We start from the raw sequence: 7,868 nt of genomic DNA, 5'->3' as shown, positions 1-7,868 counted from the left end.
ATATATAAACGTCACCATTTGTCAAAAAAAAAGCCCAAAGGAGAAGTAGGATTACTCTTTGAAGGGAGAAAAGTAAAACAATGTACTAGCTGGAAGCGTTATAAAGCATGTTAACTCTAAAAAGGAGCAGGCTAAAAACAGATTTCCAAATGTGTGACTATAAAGTCATAGTTTATACATCCTGGATGGTTTTTAAGAGAAACTAAGGACATGTCTGTACCCTGAACTGGTGTGAACATCACAAAGGCAATAATCTTTTCCTAAATTATCCCTTGAGTTTACTGTCCAATGACAAGACACAGCACATTCTCCAGTTGAGTCTTGGACAGGGGATTCCAAGGAACACAGATTACCTTACTGACAGGAAGGGTTGCTAATGCCTGGTACCTTAAGAAGGGTCACTTGTTCCTTTCCAAAGTGTCCATATTTCTTTGAAGGAGTTTGTATGCTAATAAGAATTGACTTTATTCTCTCTCTTAATTATCTTGTAAATCCAGGGTATTCCCCTGATACTGCAAAAGCCTTAATGGAATTTGGAATATGTATTGAAGAGATCCTTCTCTTTTCCTATAGCTTTGGCTAAAAATAACCTCATTAATAATATGCTGTTTTTAGAGTTGATTTATTTTTGTACATAGTATCATGTCAGAGAATCTCAATTTTAGTTACTAGCACTCCCTTTTATACATCCAGGAGCTGTTGCTATGGATTACTAATAACAAGTTTCAGTGTCACTCCTGAGTCTACTCCATAGAAAAGACATTTTAAACGTTTGCTTTATAATACTCGGGTCTCATAGATATTTTACTAAAAAATTTTTTTAAATTCCATTTGAACTACCGTCCACAATTTTTGTTATAATTCTTTTCTTCTTGTAGAGAGGCAGGAAAAAAACCCTTGATATTATGCTTACCTTGAAATATACTTCAATTTTTTATGAAGGTATAAACAGAAGTGTGTTTGTGTGTGTGAGGTGGGGAGGGCAGTGAAGCAGAGTTGGCATTAAAAACAGGGTCTTTGGGCACTGTGGCTTAGGGAAATAGGAATTTGCCAGAAAGGCCTTCAGTAAAGGGGTATTTGTCCTATACTTGGAGCATCCAAAAGGAGGCTTGGCGCAAGTAACAAAGGGAAAGGCGTTGCCAGGACTTGAGATCTTCATTTCAATTGGTCTGTCCTTTGGCACAAAATAAATTGTTTATTTGCTGTGTGTTATCTGCAGCTACGTATAGGGTCAAAACAGTAACATGGAAGTGGCTAAGGGGTCGGCGCTCAGTGGAAACACTCAACGTGGCTGCTTTTGGAGCTAATGACTCAGAATGGCTTCGAACGCCCTGGGGGTCCCGGCCACCAGGACTCACCCTGCATTTGGCCCTGATAATCAAGCAAGGGCTGAAATAACCATTATGATAATGTAGGGGGGAAGCCCCGCGTTTCTCCCGGCACTGGCCCTTATGGTGGGATGCAAGCAGAACACTCACCTGGTGATGGCTCTGATGTGGATTTTAATGCTCTTTACGTGATTAAATTGGACGTGCTCCAAAGTTGAAAAGTTATCGATAGTACTGAAGACGTTTTTCTTTTCATCCTTTTTTTCTTTCATCTTTTTTTCTCTCCCCTTCTTCCCTTCCCTTCCCCCCGTCCTTCCCTCCTTCCCTGTCCTCCTTTCCTCCCCTTTCCCTTTTCTTTCTTTCACGTTGAGGAAGCACCACAGGGATCTTTCATGATATGGAACTTTAGGCCCAACAGGGTCCTCAGCAATTATTTTACAGACTAGCCATGTGATGTCAAGAGACCTGGAAAGAAAACACCTGGATGTTAGTCTATGTTCAACCACCTATCAGGAATACCCTGGATAAATACATTTAATCTTTTTTTTTTAATAATAATGTCTTGACTCTTTTTTATTTTTTATTTTTTTAGCTTTATTTATTTATTTATTTCTCTCCCCTTCTCCCTCCCTACACTGCAGTTGTCTGTTATCTGTGTCTATTTGCTGCGTCTTCTTTGTCCGCTTCTATTGTTGTCAGTGGCATGGGAATCTGTGTTTCTTTTTTTTTGTTGCATCATCTTGTTGTGTCAGCTCTCCATGTGTGCGGCACCATTCCTGGGCAGGCTGCACTTTCTTTCGTGCTGGGCGGCTCTCCTTACAGGGCGCACTCCTTGGTGGGGCTCCCCTATGCGGGGGACACCCCTGCATGGCAGGGCACTCCTTGCACGCATCAGCACTGCGCATGGGCCAGCTCCACACAGGTCAAGGAGGCCCGGGGTTTGAACCGCAGACCTCCCATGTGGTAGACGGATGCCCTAACCAGTGGGCCAAGTCTGCCGCCCACTTAATCTTTTTGAACTCGTTTCTCCATATGTAAAATGGAGATAGTAGACAGGAAAAGAATTCCGCTTTCCTCACTCACAGAGTCAGGGAAGGCATCCCAAAGAAGGTGGCAATGATGACACGCATTAAACTCCTTCCAAGTGCTGCTGAATCCAAATGTAAGTAGTTGACTGAGTCTGCTAAGGCTGCTAACGCAAAGTTACCAGAAGTGGGCTGGCTTTTATAATAGGGATTTATTAGGGTAAAAACGTACAGTTCTGAGGCTGTGAAAAGGTCCAAATCAAGGCATCATCAGAAAGGCTGTCTCACCAAGGAACGGTGGCTGGCAGATCCTCGAGTCCCGCCATGTGGCGAGGCAAAATGGCGGCTCTCCATCTTCCCCTCCAGAGGTCTTCTCCTCAAGCTCGGCTGTGGGTGATCAAGCACAGGGCATGGCTCCTCTCCTCGGCGCTGAGCTGCTCTGCAGGCCTAGCCTCTGGGTGCTGCTGATTTAGCACACACACCACCTCTGGCTCCCAGGACCTCTCTCAGCCTCTCGGGGCTTCTGTGTCTTTCTGCAACTGCTGGCAATCCTCTCTCCCCTGTAGCAGGCTCAGAATGACGGCTGGCCTTCTCCATGTGCTTCTGCTTCTAGTTCTCAGTTTAGACTCCAGCAAGAGGATGGCAACCTGACCTGGGTCATATCTCATTGACTTAGTCTAACCGAAGGCCCCAAAGCCATCTAAGCAAAAGTGATCGAATTCAAGGCCCCTTACCCGAATCGAATCAAAAGCTCTATTTATAGGCACCGAAATGGGTTACCTTTTTTTTTTTTTTTTATTTAATTCCCCTCCCCTCCCCTGGTTGTCTGTTTTCTGTGTCTTTTTGCTGCGTCTTGTTTCTTTGTCCGCTTCTGTTGTCGTCAGCGGCACGGCAAGTGTGGGCGGCGCCATTCCTCAGCAGGCTGCTCCCTCCTTCGCACTGGGCGGCTCTCCTTATGGGTGCACTCCTTGCGCGTGGGGCTCCCCTACGCGGGGGACACCCCTGTGTGGCACGGCACTCCTTGCGTGCATCAGCGCTGCACATGGGCCAGCTCCACATGGGTCAAGGAGGCCCGGGGCTTGAACCGCGGACCTCAATGGGTTACCTTAAGAACAGAATTTTCTGGGGTCCACAAAAGACAAACCAGGGCATTGGCTTTATCTGACATTTTAGCAGTCTCAGCAGGGATACAATATATATAAATTGATATTTACCAAGGCTTTATTAATGCAGATAATAAAAATGAGACATAACTACCTGGAGTAGATCTGGGCTAAACAGGTTGACGGTGGAAAGCATGGGGATTTTTTTTGCTTTGCTTTCTCCTCTAAGCATAGCTCCTTGGAAACCAAGAAGCGTGCCCTTTTGGCCTCTCTTCAGATGCCAATTTGCCAAGCTCAGGTTTGGCTGCCTTAGAGCCCAGAGGATATGGATCTCTTTATGATTTGCTGTAATGCAAGGGCATTGTAATGTGTGCTTTGAAATTGAATTGCAAACTAAAGTAGCACTGCGTCCCGATGTGAGAAGTCACAATTATTCTCCTTCTGGACCCTAGCTTCATGGGATTGTGCCAATGAATGCTGCTGTCATCCCCCCTCCATCTTAGCCAGCTGAGTTGGAAAAGATTGCGTGTGTGTTTTGTTTAAAGAGATTAGCGAATACCTGTCTGCTGGAAAGCAAAGTCCTTTTGGATCAGTACCCCAGCTCCAACCCTGGCAATGAGTCTTCTCTCATTCATCTGCTGAGCACTGACCTGCAGGTGAGAATATTAGGCAATAAAAGACTGACTTCAAGAAGAATCAGAGATAAAACCCCACGTTTCCCTCATCTCGCAAATGCACGTTTTTTTCTTTTATGCTCTTCTGCTCCATCTTTTGGAAGCTGTTTTCCCATTCAAACGCCCCTACTGGGCGAGCCTGCCTGGAAGAGCTGCAGGTGTCCCCGGCCGGACGCACAAAGCCGACTTGTTAATCGGCCCCGTCACGTGGCAATTGACCCCCTTCCTCGGCTGCCACACGTCTTTCCCGTCCAGGCACCACCAGCACTTCTGAAAGAGAAAAAAAATGAACCGCCACTCAAAAGAGCTATTCTTCCAAAGACTCCTTTCCAAGGCCCAAGGCTTTCAATAAATCAGTTCAAGCTTCTGCTTTCCCCTCTCCACCCCCCGCCACCCCCAGCCGCCATTCATCGGCCACTGGACAGTCCGCCAAGGTCCCTGCAGAGGCCTCACTCAGCCACCGCTACCTGCCCGTCTTCCTCATCACAACTGGTGAGGAATGTCAGTCCCCGAGCAGGTCATCCACTGGCTGAAGGGCGATGATGGTTTCTGAAGGCTTCAACGGGGGATCAGGAAGACAAGTCCCTTTTCTCCAATCTTCTATGCCTGATTATGAGCCAGTTGGCAAGCCCTCCCCACCTAGCTTTACAGAGACACAAAATGAGCACGCTACTTCTATGGCAGTACCGAGTGCAGAGAAGTAACCGACAAACAGGCGTCGTGTGTTTGCAGGAGCCTCTGCAGCTGGCATAGCTGGGTTATAGATAATCGATGCCAATTACTTATTCTGGCCCTGAGATGGAAGGAAGGCCAGCAGCCTGCATAGCCAGCAGGTCCTTGCTGAGGGGGGTTATTTGCTCTCCATCTTAGCCCACCCCACGCAGAAATCAGGCAAGGTCTGCCTCATTACTGGGTACGTGCTCTCAGAAACCTGAGAGAAGAACGCAGGTTGAAGTGGTTTTTTTGTTTGTTTGTTTCACTGGGTGATGTCCCATAAGAGAAGATTTTTCCAGAGTAACTAGCATTGGATTAAAATGGGATTTTACTCCTGGAAAGGGCCAGCACTGGTTTATTACTCAAATGCTCTAAGAATCCAAAAGGTGGTCCCAAGAGCCTTTTATGGTACATTGACCATGAGATCCACAGGAAGAGGAGAAGTGAAAGGAAAAGGGCCAGCTCACTTCAAGGAAAAGGTTTCATTTGTCACCGGGGTAATAAAACTTTACAGCAGGTGCCAAGTGACATATTCTATTTAGGTAGAAGCCTTGTTTTTTTCTACCCCAGCCACCGAACACGCCCCTGGAAAGCTCAAATTAGAATTTGGTTTAGCTTTGTAAATAAAAACCCCTAAAATAGGGTCCGGGGAGGGACATTTCCGCAGCTGTGTTTTGGCAAATGATAAGTAGGCCTCAGAGGTGACCATTACACTCCAACCTGGTTCAAGTCAAAAACTAGCGCGGTGTCAAGAGGCGGTAAAGTCAACTGCCTCGGTAAAACCAAACCACAGGGGACACCCGCCTTCAGCTCAGGGACCCTTGAGCCACGACAGTCATGTGATGCTTTTGCATTTACAGTTTATCAGCAAGCAGGAGTTCCTAAGATATGATAGTATGACACATCCATCTCTTTTCTCCAGGAGATTAAATATTGACAGCCTTTTGCATGCCTAAGGCTGATTGACTTTAAGATAACCGATGAGGGAAATGGACTTTGGCCCAGTGGTTAGGGCGTCCGTCTACCATATGGGAGGTCTGCGGTTCAAACCCCGGGCCTCCTTGACCCGTGTGGAGCTGGCCATGCGCAGCGCTGATGCGCGCAAGGAGTGCCGTGCCACGCAAGGGTGTCCCCCGCGTGGGGGAGCCCCACGCGCAAGGAGTGCGCCCATGAGGAGAGCCGCCCAGCGTGAAAAGAAAGAGCAGCCTGCCCAGGAATGGCGCCGCCCACACTTCCCGTGCCGCTGACGACAACAGAAGCGGACAAAGAAACAAGACGCAGCAAATAGACACAGAGAACAGACAACCAGGGGAGGGGGGGAATTAAATAAATAAATAAATCTTTAAAAAAAAAAAAAAAAGATAACCGATGAGACTTCTCAGTCCTGTTTTCATTTTTTGAAAACAGCAGCTCACTTGCAGAAATACAGGAAGTTTCTCTTTCTGTTTTTTGGAGATACTGGGGATTGAACCTGGGACCTTGTACATGCAAAGCCGGTGCGCAACCCCTGAGTTACACCCGCTCCACTCTCTCTTTTTATAAATAACTTTATTGAAGTATAATTTTTTTAAAGATTTATTTTATTTATTTCTCTCCCCTTCCCTCCCCCCCCCCCATGTTATCTGCTCTCTCTGTCCATTTACTGTGTGTTCTTCTGTGTCTGCTTGTATTCTTGACATGTGACACTGGGAAACTGTTGCTTTTTTGGTGTGTCATCTTGCTGTGTCAGCTCCCTGTGTGTGCGACGCCACTCCTGGGGTGGGCTGTGCTTTTTTTCGCATGGGGTGGCTCTCCTTGCAGGGCGCACTCCTTGGGCATGTGGCACAGCACTCCTTGTGCGCATCAGCACTGCGCGTGGGCCAGCTCACCACACGGGTCAGGAGGCCCTGAGTAACGAACCCTTGGACCCTCCATATGGTAGGCAACGCTCTATCCGTTGAGCCACAACCACTTCCTGAAGTATAATTTACGAACCATAAAATTCACCAGTTTTAAGCATACAGTTCAATAATTTTAGTAAATATAAGTTGGTCATCCATTGTCCAATCCAGTTTTATTTTTATTTTTATTTCTTTAAAGATTTATTTTATTTATTTCTCCTAGGTAGATACCTAGGGGTGGAATCGCTGAGGGGCATGACAAATCTATGTTAAACTTTTGAAGAAACGGTCCATCTTTTTTCCTTTGTGCTGTACCATTAGGAAGTTTTTCTTTGGGATAACTAAACAGATCCTTCCAATGGATTTGGTGACCCTCCTTGATGTGACATAGTCTCCTTTCCCACCCTGATCCCAGCTCAGAAAGTCAAGCAGTGGGAGTCATGAATCAATCCCTCAAATAGTTCTCATTTTCATATGCTTACCTCACCGCTGAGTTCACATGAAAACCAAACAACCTTCAAAGTTCAGAAGCACAGTGTCACGAAACATCCCCTGAGACCTGGAGCAAGTCACCTGGATTGTCCCTGGGTGTAAAGAAAGGACTAGAACCACATGTGATCCCTGATGAGCTTCTGGACATGGATGTGGACCCGAAACCATGCCTGGGTGAGCATCCAGATACAGCCCAGTTCACACCGACTGCGTGTGGGAATAACACATTTTCTCAACCATGATGAAAAAAAATACCAGTTTAAAAAACTCTAGTCCAGTTAAGGAACCAACACTCACCCAGCAGACGGAAGAAGGGCCTTGCTCTTTGTAGATCAGGTTGAAACACCCTGCGAGGGCCAGACAGGAAACTCTGCCCTTCTTTTTACAGTGTACCACTTGGCATGACACCAAGAGTTGGCACCAACTAACATGTCTCCTGTATGCAATAATTTTGGGAGTTGATTTTTTGAAAAATCTTTACCTTCTGTCCAGAAATAGTAGTCTATATCACTCATTGCCACATTTGCATTTTAGTAACATTTTTGGGGAAAAAATGAGGTTTTATGACACCTAAATAAAATATCTTTCATTATATGCACATCTAAATATAATTCTATCTAAAAGGAGGAAACGTGTTTTTCTTCTTCAACAC

General features: G+C 46.0%; 1 long non-coding RNA gene across 2 annotated transcripts; it reads right to left on the bottom strand.

The window, feature by feature from the left end:
* Positions 1-1,439: 1,439 nt before the first annotated feature.
* On the bottom strand, positions 1,440-5,194 carry LOC131276578 (uncharacterized). 2 transcript variants are annotated; one of them, XR_011647728.1, is made up of 3 exons: positions 4,598-5,194; positions 4,016-4,400; positions 1,440-1,793 (listed from the first exon to the last, which is right to left on the bottom strand). It is a non-coding gene; the product is annotated as an uncharacterized lncRNA (long non-coding RNA). The 2 variants fall into 2 exon arrangements; XR_009184037.2 differs by lacking the exon at positions 1,440-1,793 and adding an exon at positions 2,252-3,458.
* Between the last annotated feature and the right edge of the window lie 2,674 nt (positions 5,195-7,868).

This window comes from Dasypus novemcinctus, chromosome 29 (genome assembly GCF_030445035.2).
Source record: "Dasypus novemcinctus isolate mDasNov1 chromosome 29, mDasNov1.1.hap2, whole genome shotgun sequence".
In the NCBI taxonomy this organism is placed as follows: domain Eukaryota; kingdom Metazoa; phylum Chordata; class Mammalia; order Cingulata; family Dasypodidae; genus Dasypus; species Dasypus novemcinctus.
The sequence above is the reverse complement of the archived record's forward strand: the minus strand, read 5'-3'. Positions and strand labels throughout refer to the sequence as shown.